Source organism: Anser brachyrhynchus, assembly GCF_964034855.1.
Source record: "Anser brachyrhynchus genome assembly, chromosome: 6".
NCBI classification, from domain to species: Eukaryota; Metazoa; Chordata; class Aves; order Anseriformes; family Anatidae; genus Anser; species Anser brachyrhynchus.
In genome coordinates this window covers 8,986,974-9,011,975 of record NC_137700.1, presented here as the reverse complement: position 1 = coordinate 9,011,975, position 25,002 = coordinate 8,986,974, and the positions used below count along the sequence as shown (strand labels likewise).

At 36.9% G+C, this 25,002-nt stretch overlaps 2 protein-coding genes across 7 annotated transcripts in view; both read right to left on the bottom strand.

Annotated features, from left to right (window-relative positions):
- LOC308197317 (uncharacterized protein) overlaps positions 1–11,611 on the bottom strand; it is a 296,269-nt gene extending 284,658 nt beyond the window's left edge. For 5 of the 6 annotated variants that reach the window (XR_013952802.1, XR_013952803.1, XR_013952804.1 and 2 more), the window contains exon 1: positions 1–11,611. This exon is cut by the window's left edge and continues 11,127 nt beyond it. The gene's annotated coding sequence lies outside the window, so the exon portion shown is untranslated. The other variant, XR_013952805.1, reaches the window with a different exon arrangement.
- The window catches only part of LRMDA (leucine rich melanocyte differentiation associated), a 668,732-nt gene that overhangs the window by 609,372 nt on the left and 34,358 nt on the right, over positions 1–25,002 (bottom strand).

Genomic DNA, 25,002 nt, shown 5'->3' with positions numbered 1-25,002 from the left:
AAAGCATGTTAAAAAAAAAAGTTTTGTGAAAATTGGAGAAACATTTACATGGTTCAGTCAGCCTGTACAGTGACAAAGTGCTCTCCAGACTGTAAAAGAAATTCAACTCAACGATTTTATAGGATCTAATTCTTAGAGATGTTCCATGTGTCATCTAGTCAATTCTTGCAGCTCCTTCTTAACAGGTTTCTGTAGCAGCACTCAATAGCTGTAACATCTGCTACCGATTTGTTTTGGGTCCCCAGAACAGGTCCCATCTGATGCTACCACCTCCAGACCATCCCCAACTATTTTCAAAATAACTTTGCTCTGCTCATTGCAATTAAAATGAGATATCTGATATGTACTCAGAGATTGCTTTATGGGCAAAAACAAACAAGAAGAGAGAGACCAGTAGATGACCTAGTGATTACTTAGATACTTTAAGCATTAGAATTAGGGAAGTCTTTATTGAGATGCCATCTTTCACAAAAATTAATTCATTTTACTAGTGCAAATTAAGTGAACGTCAAATCTGTGTTTGCCACATTATCCCACACCATCCAGAAGCCAAGCCTCCATAAAAGATCATAAGCACAAACCCATTCAACCTCTACATATGTATCTCATCAGTGTGGTTGATTTCAATGGAATTTTCAATGGTTACAATGGAATGAGAAAACAAAATTTTGTAATGCTTTCTTTACGCTGATTTGAAAACGTTATCTGTATTCATGGTCACTTCACAACTGATCCTTGTCCCTCAAATACTCCAACCTCGCTACACCACAAGCACATAATATGCCCTGCCTGAGCGAAGCGACAAAATCTGACCTCCGTCTTTTATCAATAGGAACACTCTGGGCCAAGTTTTCATAATACAATACATTCAATTTGTGTAATTACTACACCCATACAAACAAAGTTTCATCCTGGCCATTCAATGGGCAAATCCAGTACATAGATAGCTATGCACAATTTAGCAAATCCCATTGTTTACTCCACAATGAAACAGAAACCTGAAGAATGCTTTAGGGAAGAGGACTGCCAACAATAAGAACAAGCTGGTTACTTATTATTACACATTAAGAAGTTCATCACTAGTACATTTCTAAATAAAACCTGTACCCAAATAGTAGTTGTCACAACTGACTAATGCTAACACTCACATCCTTCTATGCCATGTTTAACACAAAAAAAAAAAGTGAGAGAAAAAAATTGTAGTAGACAAGAAGATTCATTTTAGGACAGCTATTTTCTATTATTCTCATGAGAGGCCAGTATAAGAATAATAAAAATATTCAGAGTTACTGTCATGAATAAATTAATATTTTTGTATGTTACTGTGAATGTCTCTGACCTCAACATGATATTCATGAAGAATTTTAAAGCATCATTTGATTAGGAAGCTGGCAAGTATTTACAGCATTACTGCTTAGATTGCAAACTCTTTGCAGCAGAGACAGATTTTTTTGTTCTGAGTTGTACAAGACACTGTCAAAACAATGTCCTGCTGCAGCAGTGATAATTTTACACAGTCCTGGAGTAAGTGCAGAAATGATTTCAGGAGAATTTGAAATCGTGCCATTTTTCTTTCTGCAAGTCGAGTTCACACTAAACCCCAAATTAAAATCAGTTCTTTAGCAAATCAAGACAATGTATTCAAAATAAAAAGTTACCTCCCAAGATTTTGGTCTGAGATGCTAACTTCAGTTAAATAAAGCCACCTTCAATTGACCTCATCTTTATTTCTGTAGTTATAATAAAACCTTACAAACTTCATGCACTGTACTCTAAAACAACCTGAATTATACAAGTCAAACGAAGCTACTACTGCATTATGATTGGAGAAAAAAAAAAAAAAAAACACAACTTTTTTCAGAAGCTTTAGGGAACCTTGGCTATAACGTTAGAATCTAGAGAATCCACAACATCCAAAATCTAGAGAGTGCAAGAAACTTGGCGTAAAATCTACCTAGGCTTGATTCTTTTCAACAGCTACTCTGACTTCCACACCTGAAAACCATTTTCTTTTTCCCTTGGAAAGAGCTTTAAAACATAGGATGACAATTATTTTTTTTCTGCTAACACACTCATTATTCAGCAATGCAATCAACAGTGTGGGGATACACACCTTTTTATCTCAGTAAACTTCAAAGTAAGCCCCAGCAGCTGTAGTTGTTCCTCCACTGAAGTGGGTGCTGTACAGTCACCAGAAAGGAAAAGGCCACACTGACACAGGGAACTGCTCCCTTCCAGCAGCTCTGGTCTGAGCTAACAGCCCTTACAATTTGCAGGGAGTTACAACAGAACAATTTTTGTTAACCCACTGAAAGCTTACAATGGTGTGACGTCCCTGACTCACCACCAGCAGTTTTAGAAAATCAAATGTGAAGTCCCAAACTAGGAGGTGAAGCAAATTGAAAATAAAGAAGTAGGAAAGGAGCTAATAGCTGGGCAACATGCTCGTTAGGACTCTACCCTCTCAAGGAAGAAGAGTGGTTTTTCACTGTAGTTCACCTCTAAACCAACACAGAAACGCTTAGCACACAGGTCAGCTTCTCCTCACCACGGAAAGGCACAGTTTCCAACTTGCCTGTGGAAGGAAATCATTTACTTCCCTGCAATCTAGTCCTGCAGTGTAGTGATATGCATTTAGAGACCTGAACTATATGTAAGGTAACATACGGCAAGCGAGTTCCCAGAAGTTTTATATAGTCTGAATTCAGCATAAATCAATGGTAATTCAGTTCCACAAAGATTAAAGCCTTCTTTGCACTGAACAGACAACAACAGAAGCCACAGGACTTGCAGATGTCTTTATACTACCCTAGCAAAAACAGTGCTGTTCCACCCTGGGGAGCTCAGATTTTAAAGCAGTGGTACAGATTTTATTTTCAGTTCTTTGGTATGAAAGTGAAAATGACCTTTCCATGGCTATTATATTGTGTTTAATTTGGAGTGTACGGGGATGGAATGAGAAAGCAGGAAGACACACACTGTTGTACAGTGCTTAGAGTGCACAAGATACTAGCAAAGTAGCACTAATTAGAAAAGCTTTCCTGGCTTTAACCACCTGTTCTGTTTCCACAGACAAATATTCCTATCATAAGACTACAGTCCATCTCCAATGAGGTGACAACTATCAGAGTTTTCATTTAGATTTTACAAATGTACTGGCATAGATGTTTAATATCTGTACAGTATCATTCCGCAATGTCAGACAGTTTTATGAACTTAAAAAAGTAATAATTACTTTTTATAAAGTTCAAAATGTCAGAAAATGAAAAGATTTAAAACAAAGCCAACATATTTTTAAAAAGAGCACACACAACTCATGGAGTTGTTTGATCAATAAGCAAAGAGCCTTGCTTCTGCTCCTATTCATTGGAAAGAGTTAGAGCGGGCATACCACACGGACATACCCAGGGAGGTCTTGCCTGGAATGGAGGCTTTGCCTACCCTGCCCCACCACCTATTTGTTATTTTTTTATGCCTAAAGATTAGTTAAGCTCTAGTGACCGTAAGTACATTTTGTTTCTTCAGGGCTCAAAGAGTCTAGGTTAGGTTTTCTTAGTATCACCCGTATAAATTCAAAGGTTCCCCTATTTCTCTTCAGAGCTAAATCAGATTTACAACAACTGTCAAAGCATAGGATGACAGATAAATTAATCTTCCCTTCATGAGTTTACATTCAAGGCATCTGGGCTGCTGATCTGGCCCTAACAAGCACAGGGTCTCTACAAGCTGTCGTTTAGAGCTGATGCTTTCATGACTGGAGATGAATTATTCTGTCATGAGAATCTATTTATTCTGGAGTTAGAAGGTGGGGCTTTGGCTTCAGGATAGGATGATTTCATGGGTTAAGGTCCCCTTGAAGCATCTGTTTAAATCTTGTCCTGGAGTTGACTATACTACGCTCGGAAGTTTTAGGACATTTACCAAGCAGGGAAAAGCCTTTTTCTTCCACAGAAGTGTTATATTTTCCTCAAACCTGAAACCAGTAAAAGAGAAAAAAAAAAAAAAAAAAAGGATAAATTCTCTGCATAGAACAGCTGATTATTAATTACCTTCCTTCAAAGAAGGCCAACTATCCAGCCATTAATACATTTTTAAAAAGTCTTTATGATTCATTTCACAACACTGTCTGCTATGCAACAACAGCTTGCTGCAATCTGTTTCCTTCTGCAGAAAGGATCAGCAGTGGAGCCAGGAGACTTCTGCTCTTCCTGGGCAAAAGGACTATGTTTCAGGCCCAGCTGCTGGACACTGAAGCAGCAGCAACAAGAACAGTCCTCGAGCAAAGCAGCCTGGGAAGAGTTTCCATCTATTCCAGATCAGCTCAGCAACCTGGGGGGAAAATGAGGCCACCAAGAAGTCATCTGAGGATCTATAAACCAAATGAGGATAAGCTACTGAATACCGCGAGACATAGACTGAAAAACTTCAGTCCAAAGTAAGAGACAAATGCCACAACGAACCTTTTGTGTCTTTAATCAGTTCCCTCATTAGCTAAAATGGTACCTAATCATTAGCTGACTGTTTTTCACCTGTGCAATTTGAAACATCACATGGGCAATTTCTGAGAAGCGGTAGGCTTAGCCTGTAAAACCAAAAAAACTGGAGTTCAATTACATGTTCCTCGGTCCAGTTAAGGGCATGGATCCAAGCCAAGCTATCATCAGATTGGTAAAAGAAGCCATTAAGTGGTGGAAAGAAAAGAATCAATATATGAAATAGATTCATATCTATCTAGGTTTCAGAATAATTTGAGGGCAATATAATCTTGTAAGAACAGGAAAAATGAATACATTTAAAGAAAAAAGTAGTAATGATTTCACATCAAAGCAGCAATAAGAAATATTTTGGGTGAGAAGAATGATAAACCAAAATAACTTTCCTTCTCAAGGAATCATTTTCAAGAGCTTAAAAGTAATAAAGAAAAATTCAGCTCTTCTCAATAGATAACACATTTGCAGGCAAGAAAGACCTGATTTTCAATAAGCACTGAGAGGTTGTATGAGAATGCTAACATGGAAACAGGGGCAATCTGGAAGAAACTGGGTTTTATTGTTGATATTTGATTTGTCACTTCCTCCATCCCTTTTAGAGCATAAGCCTTCTTCACAGAAACTTTTCTTTTTAGGGTGACAATATTCTTTTGGCTATATTCCCTTTTATATATATATTCATCATTAAAATGTCACTATTACTCTTTTATTGTTCAAAAAAGAGAATACTCTTTAAAAGGCTCGAAATACACATTCAGGAGCTGATCTATGTTCAAACTATGACTCTTCCAAGCTGATACCTAGTCTTCCTTTTCAAGCTGTCATTAGCAACATTAGCGACTGTGAGACCAGGAGAAGAGCCCACATTCACATCGTGCCCCCTCTTGAAACTTCCTTGAGACTTGCTCCCTCCATTGCTCAGGGTTTTCTCAAACCTCTCTTCTGTCTTTTTAATGGATGGCTGAGGGGTGGAGTGTGAATTTCACGGAATTTGAAAATAACAAAAGTAAACAAAACAGAGACTAGATCTCTTACATAGTCTATGACTATTTTAACTATAAGACAGTTTAATATATTTTAAACACATAACACAAATATATGTTTACAACGGAGCTCATTTTCTACTAACCACCATTTGCAATTCCTATTGACCTAAATCATCCCACCTCAACTGCTCAACTGCCAGAGTGCTCCAGTTCAAGCTCTACTTCCATCCTCAGCTCTAAGAATTCAGCCATTCCATATGTCTGGTATTCTCTCATCTCTTTAAGAAAAAATTTGGCAGAACTATGTACAGTAACAGGAAAAACATTCTGAAAACCTCTCTTCCATTGGTAGACAATATAACTGCTTTTGGAAGTGTTGATTAAAAACTTAGCATTTGACTATTTTAAAGCTGATCAATTTGCCTTTGCAAAAAGGGGTCTCATGCAATTTAGTTCCACTTCTATATTTAGTTTTCCTCCAAGGGTAACAGACAAAGCATTTTGTACTTCAGAGAGTTTAAATATAAACCAACCTAATAATCAAAAGGACAATTCCTTTGGGATTAACATCAATCTTCAAGTTAACCAAACAGTTAACACTTAAAACCCCAAAGTACAATAAGCAGATCTTAGCAAAAAGCATGCATCTATCTAATTATTTTTAATATAATTTCTACTAAGCACCGTGAACCAATTCAAGATCTATAAGATGTTAAGGAAAGAGAGATCAGTCTGTGGTATTTATGACTTTAGTCATTCTTTCTCAAAACAACAGATGAAATAAAATGTATGACATTCCCAAAGTGGGAGTTTCTGCTGTAATTCATCTTAAAATGCAATGTTCTGTCATCTCCAGTAACACTTACTGAAAGCAACCATCAATACTTTTTGTCAAAAACCTGCACTCTGTGTAAAATGTTCCATCAATCTCTATTTACATAAAACAAAAAACTTTCAGTGTGGTTCTAAAGCAGAACCATTCAGATTCTGTCTTCCATTTTCATGCTCTGTTGAAAAATTATTTTGACTGACACCAAAAAAAAAAAAAAGCCTAACAATTTACGGTAAGATTTTGTTTTTTTAATGTAAAGCAAAACCAAATAGACTTGCTCTTTTCCATTGATCAGTTTAGCAAAATAAAGCATTTTTTGTTTATTTTGAACCATATCCAGTTTTCCTTCTATGTATAAACAGTCTAACTTAATAATTGGTGAACAATTTCGCAAAGTAAGCCATTTAATATAGTTCACTTCATCACTATTGTATATCCCATATGGTTCTCTAGGCATATAAAAAGCACTCAGTCACCATCCTGCATTTTACTCACATGGCCAGTACCATAAATTTCAATTCGAACTAAATCACCGGGAGAAGAATATATATGTATGCAATGCTTTTGGGTTTAGGGGCATAGTTTCTAATCCACATATTGCATTCACAGTGTTTCTAAGCTATTAGGCACTAGCAGATCAATACTCAAACAGTTGTAGTTAAAGAGCATGGAGGAATACTATAACAGAAATACAGAGCCACAAAGCAGTCATTCATTTTTCAACTAACAGGTTCACAGTTCTGCTACTGGCCAGATCCAGAAATGAACTAATTGACTTTAAAAGGGAGACGGGAAGTGTTTTCCAAATTCTTTACTCTAGAGTTTCCTTCAGAAGGCAAGTGTTCTTTTGCTTCATCACCTTCTCAAATGAATCTGTGCACCACCCTATTTAGTTTAACCATATCTTTAGGCCTGGAAGAAACAAGATTGGAACAGGCAACAGGAGGGAGTACAGCAGATACCATGGACAGATCACGCAAACCCAGACCCCGTGCTGTCCTCTGGAAGAACGGGATGGCAAGCTGCAATACCTGGGTCTTTCCATTACATGGATTTGATCAGTGATTTACAGCACTTTACATACTCTCTACTTCTGAAATTATTCATATGCATATTCTGATCAATGTTTATTTAGTTTTTGATTTTTATTTAATCAGATAAGATAAAATAAAGATATTTTCCCTCTTCTTTTGCTAGAGCAGTTATTCAGCTAGTGACTAAGGAGCATGTCAACCAGGGATATGATTTCCAGACCTGCCATCCCACTCTTCCTCATTTTCATTCTATGAGCAGATACTTTGCCTAAATTTACTTTAAAAACAATTTTTTAACTTATTGGTATTTGCAATTTTAGCAGCTTTAAAACATATAACTACTCTAAAAACAAGTAATTTGGGGGTTACTCCACACTGTTCAGAAAATACCACACAAGCACAATGTAGATTCAACTTCTCAATGTTTCTGAACTTTAGACAACAGAGTCCACAATTGAAGTAAACAAGTCCATATATACTTAAAAATGAAATATATATGTATATACACACAACAAAATACAGACATTTAAGTAGGAACCTATCACTTTAAAACAACTAGAAGAAAACAAATAGCTTAAGTAAGAGCATTCAAAACTAACTGAAGATCATATACAGAATTAGAAAGGTTTTAAAAATTACTACACTTTTCATATTCACTACTCTGGAACAGTCATTAAAATCTTAATGAACTGGCTTGAAATTCACCCAGTTCCTTCCCTAATCCAGAAAGAAAAAAAAAAATCTTTCCAAATCCCACCTGATGCAATAGCTAAAAGCTGTCTTTTCATTAATGCTGTTAGGGTTTTGTTGTTTTGTTTTTGTTGTTGTGGTGGTTGTTTGGGTGTTTTTTGTTTGTTTGTTTGGCTTAGTTGTTTTTTTGACAACTGACCATTGTCAATTTGTGTTTAACAATGTGCAAAGTCCAAGTAAAATAATCAGTTTTTCCAGACTCTCACATCCACACAGTTATATGGAACTACAACTGTACAACTAATAAATCAGTAACTAATTCAACTCCAAATCACAGTATTGAAATTATTAGTGCCTTTGTTGCAAAAATAAAAAAATAAAAATAAAATAAAATAAAACAAGCAACAGCAACAAAACAACAAAAAGAAAACCCTCCATTTTACTTCTCCTATTTTTATGTGTATTCTATTTATAAATTACTAATGGTTCTCCTGGGGGCAAAATGGCTGAAATAATATCTATACCAAACCATATTCCTGTCAGTTGAAGGGGAAAAAAAGTTAAAAGTGACTCAATGAGGGGGAGCTATTAGCAATGAATACACAAGCAATGCTCATTTCTGCACAATCATCATTACCTGCAAAGCTGAACACCTAACATCCTAGCTGCTAGAAGTGTTACAAAGTGGCTGCCAGCATTATTTTTCAGACAGTCAAGAAGATGATGTATGGCTAGAGATCTAAAATATGCTGTGTTTTTTTCTTTCATACAAAGTGACGTCCAGTTACACAAAAACTCCGCTGAAGATCTCAAGGCATGCCTTGTTTTTTTTCAAGTCATATAAAACACAAAATCAGCCACAGTACAAATTCATCCCATTAAGTGACTCTAGAAACAATCTGATTACAGCAGACATATTTGGCCAAAGACCTATATATTTCCAAGCCATTAAATAATAAAAAACATGATGCCTCTCAATCATAACAACATACCTATGACAGAGAAACAACAGATGAACAATAGCAGATGATGCTACTACAAACATTTTTCTCTCCTATCAATACATAACATGCCAGGAAAGTAAAAAATCAGCTTTAAAAAAGACAAAAGCTGTATGGAAACCACAAAGCTTTGTACATTATCTCAGATGATACAGGACAGGAGAGGTGGAAAAAAAAGCAATTAACTAGATGCATCCTTCTCCAGATGTCTAAGATCCTTTGCTTACATTATTAATTCAAATTTTGTCTATCTATTAAGAATTCCACTACAAAGTTGGCCCCCATCACCCTTCTTGTGGAAAGATAACCTTGGGGAAAAAAATAATAACAATAAGCCAAGCTACCCTAGAATACCTAGGGAGAAGATAAGCCTATTCAAAAGTACCCAAATGTGTCCAGGAAAAGAAAGGTTTCTCTTGCCTCTATATACAGGCCTTTTTTTTTTTCCCCAAATAATTGCTGTTATGAAAATAAATAAATAAATAGAAATGAAGAGACCACAGGAAATCATGCAAGAGTGAAGAATTTGACTCTAAAGCATCTATTTTGTCAGCAAGCATTATGCTTAAATTGACTGTAAGGGCCTTAAAAAAAGCTGACCAAATGAAATTTGCACAGTGTAATAGTACTTATTTCATTGTTGGCCAGTTGTCTCTGCAAAACACAAGCCCTAATTTTTCAAAAGCAAATTAAGCTTTAGCCTTTAATGCTTGTGGATGAGAACCAATGCAATGTTGCTTAGGGAATTCTTTAGGCTGACAGAAGGAAAAAGGCCAGTTTAGCTTCATTTTTTACAGGGAAGCTACACAACCAGAATTTGACCCAGCAATTCAGAGAAACTTAACTTCAAAGAGTACACAATCAAATCTAATCTGGCCAGTGTATCTGTCAACACCCATTCTCCATCAGCCTGAATTTTAATATAATTGTCTACTTATTCTGGCCAAGGATTGAGCTTGGCAGTTCCCCACAAGACAAAGGGCTTCTGTACCAGCAAACACTACTGATGCATAATAGCTCTTCCTGGAGTAAAATGCAAGCTCCCCAAGAGGTGAGGAAGCAGAACAAGACACCTCAGAGAGAAAGATCCCTAAACCCCAGACAGAATTCTCCTTTAGACTAAGCGAAGCGCAGCTGAAAGATTCACCGTTCATAAGTTTGGGTTAAATTCTGCAATTTCTTGCTCAAAAGGGAATGCAGTAAACCCCCAAGCACCCTACCAATCTGTTCACTAGAACACCTCCCACAGTCATTTCTGGTCTATCCCCTTTATTCAACAGAGTGCTTTGTGCAGTTTTACAAACTCAGCAATGCACTAGATCATCCTGGCAACATGAAGAAGTACAACTTGAACCAGCTAACTGTCAGAGGAAAAAAGATGGGTAGGCTGTAGGAAGAGGAAAGAAGGTAAAGGAACAAAGACAAAGCTGAAAGCAAAAGACTCCTTCTGGAAAGTGGCTCTCAACTGCCAGAGGAGCTACCCTAGAGGTATACACAGGGACAGATATTTCCTCAGCACTGACTGCTCTAAGAGATGCATCTTCACTGCAGAATTAACAATGCCCTCGAGCTACCATCTCAAATCTAGTTCCTATTAACACAAAAAGCCTTACCAGGCTAGCTAACCCACTCACATTCCAGATGGGACAAAGGCTTTTAAAAAAAGAGTACCGGGGGGCTTCTAGTGCCTTTCCACAGCCTCCCACCAAATGCCTAGAGAAACAGTTTTCCAGCAGTTTCACTGGCATGGAAGTGTAAGGGAATTCCTCTCCAAGGAGCCATAACTTCCAGCACACATGGGAGCAGCACCTCACTAGTGAGGCTGCAGAAATTCCCGCATGACTTTTTGGTTTGGTTGTTCCCACCAAAGCTAGGCTAATCCTGATCATCCATGCTGTGAAAACCTACTGAATAAAGGTTTGTTTGTCTAATGAATCAGAACTTTATAGTCACCCATATAACCCAATTAATTATTAATTTCTGAGGGGAAAATGCTTACAGCAAAAAAACTGGAAGAAAAAAAAAAAGGAAAAGAAAAAGAAAAGGATCTAGTACTTGCTCCAAGTCTAAAAATCATTCAAGGGAATTTTGTACTAAAACCCCCAGAATCTAGAGTCTGGCCGTAACAGCTAGAGCGCAAACTGAGCTTAAAAAAAAAAAATGTACAGCATTTATGAAAAAGCAAGCATGACATGGCTTTGCCCTCACTCCACAACAGATCACTGAAAGTATCCAGAACCACGTTTATCAATCAATGCACATTAATGAGGATTACCTGTGCAAAATTGCTTCAGACAGTGCAGGAGTGCTAACTTCTGGTTTAAATAAAAATAGAAATTAAAAAAAAAAAAAAACCACAAAACTAATATATTGGCAAACTTAACATATTTAATAATCAAAAAAGCACAGGCAGAGCAGCTCCAAAACACAAATAGCTGTCATTCATTTATCCTTGCTCTGTCACTGTCCAGGGGCCAGCACAAAACTACAAGATGAAAACCATTAGTTTTAGGCATCATGCAAAAATAATCCAAATCAATTACCTGCAGGTCCTTTCCCCTCCTTCCCTCCTACCCGCCCCCCCCCCCCCCCAAAAAAAAAAAAAAAGTGAGCAAGTCTGATCAATGACTTTCAATTAAGATGATGAAAAATGGCTGCTGAATTTGCTTAAGTGAACCCGGAAGCCACACACACACTAACACATGCTCTGTTATCGCTAGCTGAAAGACATTAAATATAAAGGAATCAGCCACGTGAAATTTTGAGATTCATCCCAGGTGGCCATAAAAATAACAGAATTTCAAAAAATTAGAGACCAAGCCTATTCCAGTGGTAGAATTCCCTCTTAGTGTTTCTCAAATTAAAAGTCCTTCCAATAATAACAGAAATCTAAAAGCCTGCATTAGCAAGGGCTAGCTCCTTCCAACCGCTTGCTGAGAGACTCTCCAACAAACATACAGCACACTGTAAGAATTCAATTTGGAAACCATCATCTAAAGCACAGAGGAGAACAGGAAAGTCATATTGCTATAATGCTTAGATTATCAATCATCTTGACAGTTTATTGGCTTTATCACCACACATACCATTAAAATGATGTCTGGCCTAGAATGTCAGGAGGCAAACATTAAACAGACCAGGATTAAAAAGCAGATCCCAAACAGCACTCCAGTAAAGTTTCCCTTCCACTCTGAAATTAGTTAGAGCTGACTAAGTAACTGGCACTAGACTTTGAAGAAATATACAGCCTAAAAGGCGCAGAGTCAACACAGACTTGACGAGCTGATAGGTAATGTCATGTTATGGCAACTCTAAAGCTCCTGCGGTTGATTTATCACGTACTGTGTGCAACAGAATGATTGCTAATGGAGGGTGGGGAAAAAAAACAACAACAACAGCAGCAGCCAAATTTACTTCTTAGAGCCAAGGGCTTGCATCAAAAGGGCCAAATAAACTCCTTGAAGTCAAGCACAAATGCTTATTTTATCAATTTTGTAATTATCAACCAGACACATTAACTATAACATCATTTTTTACACTGAGGTAATTTTACAGATTAGGAAAATCTAACAGTGACAGAATATATTCATAATTCAACAGTACCAGATAATGAAAGAGATAAAAATCCTGAATTTTTAAAGCATAGCTGTGTGTGTCAGCCTGGTAACTAAATCCTGACACAATTAAAATTGTGCATCAACAGGGTGCAGTTGAGAACTGTGTCATTTGTTCAGGAACGTAATTCCATATGCTCAGGAACATGCGGGCAGGCAGTTACAGCTAATTAAATGCAACTTCCCCTATCCCCAGACCCCCACCTCTGAAAAAATCTGACATTTCTAAACATCATTTTAGTTGCAGTTTCTTTTCTTTTTTCTCTTCCTCCACCTCCAAATGTATTGACACTTGCATTATCCTCCTAATTTATTTAGAATAAATATGTCAATTTTAAATTACAAATAAGCTAATGGCATGCCCAACCAAGAGAACCAGTCAAATAATTGAGCCACAGTATTTGCTGAAAATAAACTGTTTATATGCTTTCTTATGTCAATCAAAACAACATGCACATACCCATCTCAATTTTAAACAGATTAATCCAATAGCATATTCAGCCTCCTGTACTGATATATATCTCATCATATACATTGCTTGAAGGAGTATTTCCATCTCTGAGAAAGGTGTTGGGAGGCTCAGTATTTGCCAAACACCGATAGATCTTTTTTGTGTAAGCGTTAAAGCTTTAATATTTTGATCCCATTGCAAGTAAGATTCAACTCTGTAATTATTATTTCACAGTCCACACATTCATATTTTGAAGGACTGAAGCAGTGTTTTTCAGTGCATGTTGTCATTTTGAAATTAAAAGGCAGCTAATTGAAATCCCAAGCAAAAGTGCTGACTTAACACTTGATAAACCATGGCAGCACTTTGTAGTAAAAAAATCACTGTTTTATCTTTAACTGTGACATTTACTATATATCAGCTGGCATGAAAATTTCAGCAAGGTCAGAGCCACAGAAGTCTCTCTGCAGAATTTTAAAATACAGGTAAAGACATCTAAAACTGTCATCTGTGAAAAACACACAAAACTATGATCAAGTTCAATACAATTTCATAAACAAGACCAAAGATGAAGAAGGACCAAATATTTAGCTACCTTCAAAGATGTGAACGCTTTCTTAAACACCTGACACCACCCCTCACCAATCTCTGAATGGTCCAAGTGGAAGTCCTAATGGACTGACAAGGAAATTCTCAATTAGGAGTCTAAGGAGAAGTCTCTTTGTTGCCTCTGACTATCACATTTAGGCTGAGGATGAAGGCTTGGGATTGATTAACACAGAAGCATCTCCAACAAATAGAAGTCTAGATGCTAACCATAGTATTAAAAGGTCAGGAATACCAGAAGAGGACCTCAGAAAAGTGTAGATTACTGGAAAATACACACAGACACGAACTCACCCTCAGAGTTTGGTTCACCAGTTGTTCTTCATATTGTGCTAGTTCTACACATTTATTTGTGGGAAATTTAGGAAAAGTAGCAGGGGGTGGATAGAATAAAAATGGAAGGAATAAAATGTGCATAATCCACCTACACCTGTTGCTGTAGAATCATAGAATCGCCTAGGTTGGAAAAGCCCTTCACCATCACCAAGTCCAACCACAGCAAGCATAGTCTTTGGAGTTAGTAAACAGACTAAGAAGAAACTTCTCCAGCAGCAGATGAATCCATACCAAAAGCAACATTAGCATTAGCTAAACATAGCAGAGACCATCAGTCATGCTTGCTTCAGGAGTGCATAATTCATCAACCTCTGCCCATTCAGAGCATCTAAAACACGCTGCTCTCGTAACAAAAAATGTTGTAGAAAAACCAAAGATGTTAAGAGCACAAAGTCATTTCATTTTACACCACTACAGGGTTCACTGTATTCAGATTTCTAGCTGTATGAGCTTTACTTCTCACACCACAACTACTGTACCAAGCAAGTCCCCAAGGACCTAGGCCTCACTAGCAGTTAATGATCCATTAGACAGCCACCTTGATGCAAACCAGAAGGTGGCTAATGCTCTAACAAAGTGGCCCTGAACTACAATAACAGAAAACGCTCAAGGATTACAGCCACTATAAACCAGTAGTCATGGTTAATAACTGTAATATTTCATTAAAATGGCTAGAAATAATGCATACCAGACACCCAAACAATTACAGATTACCACAACAGTATTAGAAAAGTTGTAACATAACATTGAAGGAAAACAAGCTCACCACTTACAACAGCAAAATGCATACATCTTCTCAGCATAAACTTCCGGGTTGTTTCACCATCACAGACAAAGAAAAATTAGACAAAGAACAAAAATTCATGACAAGTAGCTGACAGTATTACTACCAGTCAGGGTGAATAAGCAGCATGTCTAAGAGCAGCAACAAGACTTCTGCTCTGCCTCCATGTAGCTGGTCCAATTAAACTACCCACATCACTTCCATTTGCTTACATTTTTCCTGAAGAGTAGCGCACTAGTAGCTATGTCAGAGAACAAACCATTAGCTAGCAGAGTATAGCCTGTTTTCACAAGAGAACAACCTGAAGAGTCGAAATGCAGACTGTAAAATACACATCAAAGCTTGCATGATTTGACTCTAAACCACAGTTGCTTTATTGTCTGTTTGTGCCCCTTGCAAATTCATTTACAGAGCTAGAACCAGAATGCTTAAAAATACATATATAGTCTTAGCTTAAATATCAAAACCAATGATATTAGTGTAGAATACTGTAGAGCGAGTTGGGCAATGCTTTTAGACCTGTCATGAAGACATGGCAAAGAAGTAAAACCCTTTAAATATCAAAGCTACCTCTAATATACTGTTATTGCAAAGAGTGTATATGGAAGCAAGAAAAACAAAAGGCAAAAATTAATCTATACCTATTTAATTTAGGTTAAAAAAAAATCATTAAATTCGGTATTAATGACATGAAACAGAATCCTTTGGAAAGCTCTGTAGCTTGATAAATGAAAGGTATACCATGAGTACTATCCCCCATTTATCAGGATTAGGGTATTAGATTACATTTTTGTTGTACTGAGTAGATAGTATGAACTAACAACAAGGAAAGCTTAAAAAAATGGGCCAAAGAAACAAAAACTAGTCAGAATAAAAGAGTGTATGTGCAATTTCCACAAAAGTTTTGTAACGCACTATTCTAATGGCAATAATACTTAGCCTTTGGCGACGCGCCATACACCCAAAGAAACAAGAGGCCTATAAAAAGCCTGTGACGTGGTGCAAAAGAGGGGTTTTAACACACCCTAAAACACAGATGGCAGTAACAGATATTTACATTTTGCAAACATGCTCTTCTAGCTCTGTGAAATCTGCCAGCCATTTCATCACTGATGGAGAAGGGTTTAGAAGTTAATTTGATTTCTTTTCTAACTGATTGTGCAAAATTTCAAATTGGTTTGTCACTTTCCAGAGGTGGATGACATGACTATGGATGAAGTGACTGATAGTTTTAAAAGCCTCAAGATCCTCTGGCATCAAAGGCACTACTAAACTTGCAACCAGAATGTAATTTACTATTAATGACTTGCCTTGAGGAGAAAAGATTTGGAAAAAGACCCATACAAGATGCTTTCCTTGTAACTAGCACAGTATTTGTCACTATTTTTCTTGCACGCGTTTCCGTGAAGACATTCGTCATTGCAATAAAGCACGCAGCAAACAAACAACTTACATGTACACTTGTAGTAATTATTGAACTACAAGCTGGGATGTGCTGCCCACCAAAGTAACAAAGCAGTTCTGGTCTAAAGAACTCAGCTGTTAGGAACAGAAAGTTATAATTATCTTAATGTTTCCAATAACCTATCAAGACACTCCTTCCATTATGTGTCTCCTGCTAAATCCTCTTCCCAAAAATCATAGTAAGGGTGACAAGCTCACTACCACATGGTCTGAAGATGTTCAAAGGCCTCAATCATTATGCCCTCACTAGAGGTTAAAGCTTGTTCAGTGCAAGCCTAGAATACAGCTTTCAATTTTCAATTTTCAGTTTTCTCCAAGAGTCTAGCTTGCACATACCTAAATCACTTTGTGGAAAAAAAAACATGCTTAGTAAGTGGGGACTTCTGAGGGATTCACTTTAAAATTGTACTTCTTCTCCAAACAAGAACACTAACATAGACACAGCCTCAGTTATATCCAACATACCCAAGTAAAAATGACCAACACCAGTTCCAGCATATCACAGGAGGCAGAAGGATGGCCTGCTGAAACAACATGTGGAGAAATTTTACCACAAAAGCCCTACAAATAGTACTTACAGATTCAAACCAGACCCCACACCTCCTAGTCCTGGTGAAACCCAGGCCTTTCCTTCCAGATGATACTCTTTCACATACTCCAGTATTCTCATCCAACTGCGTATGCACAATTACACAACACCCATCCCTCCAGGATCCACTGAGCACGACACTGTTTTCTCCACCAATTCTCAGAGGCACCTGTCAGAACAGTTTTTGTTGTTGTTGTTTTGTCTTTTGCTTTATTTTGTTAAACAACAACCACCACCACCCACACCGAGAGCTTTGAGAGCGGTACCATCATCACCTCAAGTGAGGTGTCCTCACTTGGGGCTCAACAGAAAGGAGCAGACAGCAGGTGACATTACCTGACAGGTACACGCAGCAAAAATTTGAGTGCAGAATAGTCCTCTGTATTCACAACTATATGCTGTCCTTGTTAGGACACTGTTCTCACAATTCGACAAACCAGGTCCATTTTTGTCTGAGTAGGCAATCAACCCCAAGAACACTTTAAATACCCACCCAGTAACTGCATCCTCCTTCAGAGTAGGAGAAGACACACACCACTTGTTCCAACAGCACTTACTCCTATTCTTCTTTGATTTAGGAAATGAATTCATAATTAACCTTCTCATAAGTCTACAGTTTCAATGGTATTTGTAGGATTGACAGTTTGCCTACTCATCAATGCAAACCACTGCGAACTTCAGAGATATTATGAAAAATACTGTGGTATTAATTTCTGGGGGGAAGATCTTATCATCTCTGTTGAGCAGTTTAAGACACAGCTGTACATTTTGCACTGAAGTCTTACACAGAAATAGAAATGCTTATCATTTAAGAAGCCTACATTAACTAGTATTGTAACAATCATTTTCATAAATTGTCACCCAAACTGCCTTTATTACTTCCATACTGAAAACGCATTCATCATTTAAAAACTTAGAATGTAAATCAGACCTCTGAAGTAACATATACTTACCAGGCTTTCTATTTACAGTACTACATATAAAGAAAGATGCTGCCAAACCAGCAACAAGAAATGCCTCTGTACAAACCAGAAAATTGAAAAAGTATTTTGAGATCAATAATTTAGAGTGTACGGGATCAAAATAAAGATTCGGCAACATGAACATCTATGTATTTTTGCTGCAACTGCCAGGACAATGCAGGCATGCTTTCTGCCTAATTCTAACCTTCAGAGGTCCAAATTCCAAGTTTGCTAAGGCTGCTCTTCTGAAGCAGCAATTCCTCAGTAAACTAAAATGCAGTATTTCGGAACACACTGGTCTCTTATCTGGTGTTGATTTTTCCTAAACAATCAAAAATATTGAGCAGAGTTTGGAACAGAAACCAGAAGTATCTCAGGGCTGTCTCCCTTTTTCTAAAGCTTTAAGTGTAAATTGAGAGGAATGCCTCACTTGGTCCTAGATACTGAATGATTACAAGCACTTAATAACAGAGTTAAAAATAAAACAACCAGCTTTTTATGCCTTTCGGCTCATAAACCTTTCCACCATCTTCAACAAGGAACTGGCTGCTGCTGTCTGAAATTCAAGTACTATGGGGATGGAGAACATACCCTACCCTGCAATCATACAAGTGCTCAAAGACATTAACGGCAGCCACTAAAAAAGTTCTGGTGTTAATTGCCCAAATTTGATTAATAACAGTTTCTTTTTGGATCTCAGAAACATTACCACAAAATACAGAAATGCTCCTTCCAGATCAAGGACATTGCAACTCCAAAGAACCGCTAATGAGAAAACTATTTCCTAAAATGGGGCTGAGGGGAGGGAGAGAAAAGGGGCATCAGAGGGGGATGGCAAGAGGGGGTAGTTGATGAATTTCTGAAAGATAATACATCCATTGTGTGTCAGAAGTCTGCCAAGACATGTTAAAATATTTCAGTGCACAATGCCTCTTTCTCTCTGTCTTCCTCACACACACGCACACAGACATGCACAGAGTCTTGTTAGGATTGTATACTCACACTGAATTTCTTCCTGCCAAAGACAGCTGCATCCTACTTCCATTAAAGTTTAAGAAAACAAAACCACCTTTTACTGATTCCACTGAGAAAATGATGAGTTCTAAAGTTACAGAGACCTCTAGAATGTGACAGCTCTGACAGGAAAAAATTATCCTTCAAAAGTAGTTGCCTACTGATAGGAGAGACAGGATTTAACCAGAAGAAGCATCTCTTTGCAACACCTAGGTTGCACATACACTGCAATTACAGAAAGTTGGGGGCTCTGCAACGAGAGCTTTCAAGGACTTTCCAGGCTAGCATACCCCAGCAGGATTTGTTTGAGAAAATAAAGTGCTGTAAAGAGATGATGCGTTTACTAATGGTTAGGAATTTCCTCGTTTTCAATGCCAGAAACATAGCATGCAATAAAGGAAAAAATTAAGCATTATTTTACAGAGGCCAAAAAAAGCAGTGTCTTCCTTATAAAAGAACACCTTAAGACATCCATAATATTATTTCAATGAGCATTGCTCAATAACTGTTACAAGTCTGAAGCTTTTAAATGTATTAAAGTGATGATATCATCACTTTAAAGGCACTTCAACAGAACATTATGAGAGAAACAATTTTCCTTTTTCAAACTCAAAATAACCATAACAAAGTTGATTAAAAGCATATTCTACTAAAAATATTTTCAGTACCTATGTTTAGAGGCTTCTCTAGGTAAGAGTAGCAAACAATATACAGAATTCTGAAATTAAAAGCCTCCATGTACAAATATCACACTGTAAACATACAAGTTCCAAGAGATTCGTGCTTTAAAAGATTTTTAAGTTACAGTGAATAAGTAAAAATGCTAAATAATAAATATTTGGAAGAAATAATATTTCCACCTATCATACTTAAAAGCTCAAAAATGTATTCAATTCCACACACAGTGCTACTCTGAAAGCCACATTGAATATATTGCCTTTGTTTGTTTAGGTTATGCACAAATAAAAATGGTGATGACAGTTAAAGACACATCCTTGAAGTAGTCTACCCAATAAAATTTGGAAAAAGAATGAAGAGGAGGAGGAATAAAAAAGTCTAGCTATATAAGATTCTCTTTGTTGCCTGCTTGTTAAGGAATTCTTCTGGCACAACTAAGGGGATTATGAATTCACATGTGAATTTATCCCCTATTAAACTTTTAGTCAAAGGGTCAGTTAGCAGGAATGATAAAGCTCAGGCACACTAGTCACATGCTGTCAGAGCATCTGTGACTAGCTCTGCTCAGGCATATCACTGTTTTATAGCTTTAAAATAAAGAGGAAGCTGTGGGGAAGGCTGAAAAGAGTCTACTTCCAAAAAGATTTGAAATAGTACAAAGTACAGTTTCACAGGAGACAAAGGGAGCATGACTTCAGGTCACTCATTCTTCAAGAGGGCATTGAAAAGACAATAGAATCTTCCTTCTCACTGACGTGGGGTTTTAGTACTCCCTCCAGACTTCTGTAATACTTTCCCTACTCAAATATTCCTCTTTTCCACCACAAAAACTCCTGCTGCTTGGCTAACTCACCTTCTAAGCATCACTCCCAGACTTATATCACTACTACGTAGGTGACAGTTAAAACTACAGTATGACCTTGCTGATGCTGACGCTAGGCCAAAATTTACATTTATGCACCACCTCTGTCACATGCTTTTTAAAAGTTGCACTTCTGTGTAATTAGGCAATACCACAAAGAGGGCAATCCTGTTTACGTCTTCCTACCGCTGTGTTATTTCTACAAGAAATTTGGTTTAAGCTTTCGGGGGTAACAGAGAAGCACATGAAATGGCAACAACACAGCAGCTGCAGCTGAGATCCGAAACTCACCTGACAACAACAGGTCCTGTTCTACTAAGCTTTGAAGGAAGGGTTATTATGAAACTTCTACCAAGCTTTGAAGGAAGGGTATTATAAAATAACCTCCCAGCCGTACTGTACAGAAGAGGGAAAGAGAAGTTCCAGAAACTGTGGAATGACACTTCATTTGTCTGTCAAAGTGTGACAAAATTTTTCGAAGTTATCCACAAAAGCTAAATAGTTAAAAATGGGTTGTATATATTGAAATTGCTTGGAGATAAAAGAGGGCAAATACTTTGGTTTAAGCCTGCTTTCTGCTCACTTCCGACTCACAAGAGCAGTATCCTACAGTGACACGCTTGCTTTCCCTGCCCGTTGTGGTTTGATCACAACAGTTCCTGAAGAAGGCTGTTTTACACTACAGGGTCCATTTCAGTCTGCAGCACAATTTACATAGCATCTGTATCCATATCCTGCCTGGATTAATATCCCTGCACTTCTGTCAAACATTTGTATACATAAGTTTAGAGTTTGCTTTAGTACCATCTTTACCATCATTCAAATTGCTTTCAATGTTTATAGAAAAGAAACAAACAAAAACTTATTTACAACCAAGCTGATCCAGGTAATAGTTTTTTGGCATTGTTTTGTTTGGTTTGGTTGGTTGATTTTTGTTTCTTTGTATGTGTGTTTTTTGTTTGTTTTTAGCATTTCTCTATGTTTTATTTATTTTTAATGTACAAAATAACAGACTTACTTCCTAAGCCATACTCTCCTCATCTCTTCTTTTTAATCTCTGCCACATGGTCAATTTGAATGATGTCAATGAGTCTCTAATTCCATACGATACAATTGTATTGCATGGCTTAACATATGAAAACAACCAAAGATCCGAACATTTAACACCTGCAAAATAATCTTCAATTACTGTGTTTAGTCACATTATAAACTAAGCAAACACGGAGACTGACATATGCCATGCTAATACACTTGCACAGAAAGATTTAATAAAGTGAAAACAATTTTAAAAATCAAGCAGCAATTTAGAATAGTTTTATGCCTAAGATGGGGCTCTGAAAATTGATATTGCTTTAAAGAAAAAGGATCTGCAGTCTGCAACACGATGCAATTTTGCATCAGCCAATCATCAGATGACAATATTTTTGTAACATAATGAGGTATGCAACTCACAAATACCTTCACCTTTCTCAGGCACTCTGCAACTGCTGTCTTTTTTCCCCACACAGAAAGAAAGTGAATAGCCATTGAAATCATTTACATTTCTTCTTTAAAATAAATAAATAAATAAATAAATAAAGCTTTCTATTATACAGTTTTGAGAGTTTTTGTTTTTGTTGTCAGATTTGCTTTCTTTCCTCTCTATTATATTTAGAAAGAAGGGTACAATGAAGAAAAGTGGGTTTGCCATCAAAAGCATTCATTGCTCTGACACACAAACACCTGTCAGTGGAAAAAGTCTTCAACTTCTTCGCTTCTCTTTACTATGAAGCAAATGTGCATGAAGCTTTCAGACTATTTTCTTCCAGTGTTTTGAAGTACCTTTCAGTTCACATGAAGGCTAACAATTGCAAAGAAGCAAAAGAGAAGGAAAAACTGGCACAACGGAAAGACTGAGGAACAGTGAAAGCCTCCCTGCTTATAGTTATTCTTTTGTTGAACACTCTTATGGCACACCCATTTAAAGCACAGCCAAGGCAACACACATATATATATATAAAAGGAAAATTATATCAAAAGCCTAATTCTTAATGTAAATTTCTGCCCCCATGAATTTTTTCTTCCCAATGACATTTACACAACAGCAGCATGAAAGCACAAAACATTTAACAGAGAAATACAGTATTAGAATATTATTTATACAAAATTACAATTTACAGAGAGTTTGCACAAGAATGTCTTGCATCGAAATACTCATCCCTCATTATCCTAATCAACTTGTAATTGATAAAACACCTATTGCAGATAAATGAGGTTTCCTAGTTAGCATAGTAACTACTGAAACAAGAACCAACATTTTTAGAAAGTATATGAAAAATGTAAGAGATTACTTAGAAATGACTGTTGCCAACAAACATAACTGGAATTAAGCCTTCAGTTTTCTAAGAAAAATCCCAAGATATCAGTATGTTTTACTGACAGTAAAAACTTCGCAAATCTCACATTAAAAAAAAAAAAATCAAGCAATCTATCTCATGACAATAAAACCTTGTGAATTAGTAAACCCTCATTTTCATCTGATGAAGTACTTCTTCCGCTGAGTCTGTGCTTACCCTCCCCTATCAATCCAGGGATACCTTTTCTCTGAAACAATTACACTTGAGGAGTTTTGAACTCCTGGTTCAGACTAATCCATCTAACGACAGAAGCACCTTTCAAGCTTCCATTTGACACAAGTCCATCGTTCATCATTTGCTGGTGCATATGCTTTTTGCTGACAGAGCTCCATTACTAGAAAAAGCTCAGTAAGTAAAGCTGATTTGAAACAACTATATATTATATGTAGCCTGCATGAGACACGCTGATTTTGAGTCTAGAAAATCATTGCATAAAAAAGGGGGGGGGGGCTGAAAAGAACTGTTTAATTATTAAAGAACTTTCACTTCTTATCAACTGCTGCAACGTGATTTATCAGTGTTAATTTGCAATTTACTTGGGGAACAATGGAAGAGATATTTAAAGATACTTAACTCTATAGAGTAAGTACATACCCTGCTTTGTAACTCTTCGACCAGAAATGTTTCTGGTTTTGTTTAATAATGAAATGCTGCATAAATGCCATCAAAACACAGATCCCTACCAACCTTAGGCTTTCATAAGATCATAGACAGAAAACAATATGCTGACCCATAAATACAGCAGCACAGGCAAGAACTCATTTGATTCTATTTTTTGACCAAACAGTGACATAATTCACATAACATTAACAATGCATTTCTGTAGTCTTTGGCAATTTTAAGTGATTTTTAAGTGATTTACCAAAATGCATTAAGCTTCAGCGTTCTGCATGGTTCAGTATTTCAGTTTATATTTTACAAATGCAAGTGTAGGGCAAAGAGAGGTTAAGTAATTTATTCAGTGCAACATTTTCTTATTAATCACTTTGGCTAATCAGCCTTATAAGGGTGGGTGGATAAGAAAGCTTTGCCAGTATGGCTCTGCATAACCCAACTATCAGATTTATTTATTTTTTTTTTTTATTAGAGTCAAACAGGAAATCTGCAATAGGGAGGACGGCAATAAAAGATGCCGACATGATAAATGGTTATATTAATTAAATATTAATTAAACACAGCCTTAAGGAAGGCCCTTTTAGTCTCTAGGTAAAAAGAAAACATTTACATGAAACCTAAGATGTACAGGCTCAGGCTAAACATCAAGAAATAGTTATATCACTGTACTTTACAATGTTTTGCTGTGAAAAGGACGGAAAACCACTTCCCATAACTTTCAGCAACATTACACTCAAGCCAATCTCATTAGGGAAGAGGAACACAGGAAAGAAACAGAGAGAGAAGACAGCTGAAATAATGACACCACAACCAGATTTCAGGTTCTGTCTAAGATATAGCCAGATACAATACTTTCTAGCATCCAGTATTCTTCTTGATTCCACTGAGTGGAAAGAAAAAGTTAAAAATGGGAAGACAAATATAGTTTGTTGGTTTTCTCAAGGAGGAATTAAGTTCTGTGCTTCAATTTGAGAGAACAGGGCTTACAAGTTCTATCTAGGTTACAAATTTGATGTATTAGAGATACAGTTTTCTTTTCAGTCTGTCAGCACAGTGAAAACAATAATATATGTAAGTAACATTCAAAAATATCACTGAGATAAAAATAAGTTTATCGATACTCTGTGGTTCCTTAGACATTTGAGTTCTTCATTTCAATAGATCTGTTTGTTGCAACAGTTTTTTTTAATCCATGGGAAGTATTTAAAGCAACTATGATGAATTCTTTATGTAGACACTGTAAATATTTCTTCCAGCAGGCCAAAGCCAAGGTAGAGGACACCCTGAAGTGTTCTTTGCTCTCTTCAGCCTACATGTTGAAGAAGCTACCTCAGACTACTCCACTTCTCACAGAAGCAGCACAAATATGCTCCAAAGCATCCCAGCTAGCCAAAAATTGGAGCTGATTCCTCGAATTTTACATTATGTTTGATATACCACAATAAGAAAGCTGGAACATGATTGTAATTTTTATGCACAGATGTGAAATTCCCTGAGGTATTCTATTTCCAAATTCAGGACAAATGTGTCTAACTTCTAACCTCCTGTACTGGGAGTCCTGGTAACCATGCTCAATTTTAGAGTATCAAGTACCAAAT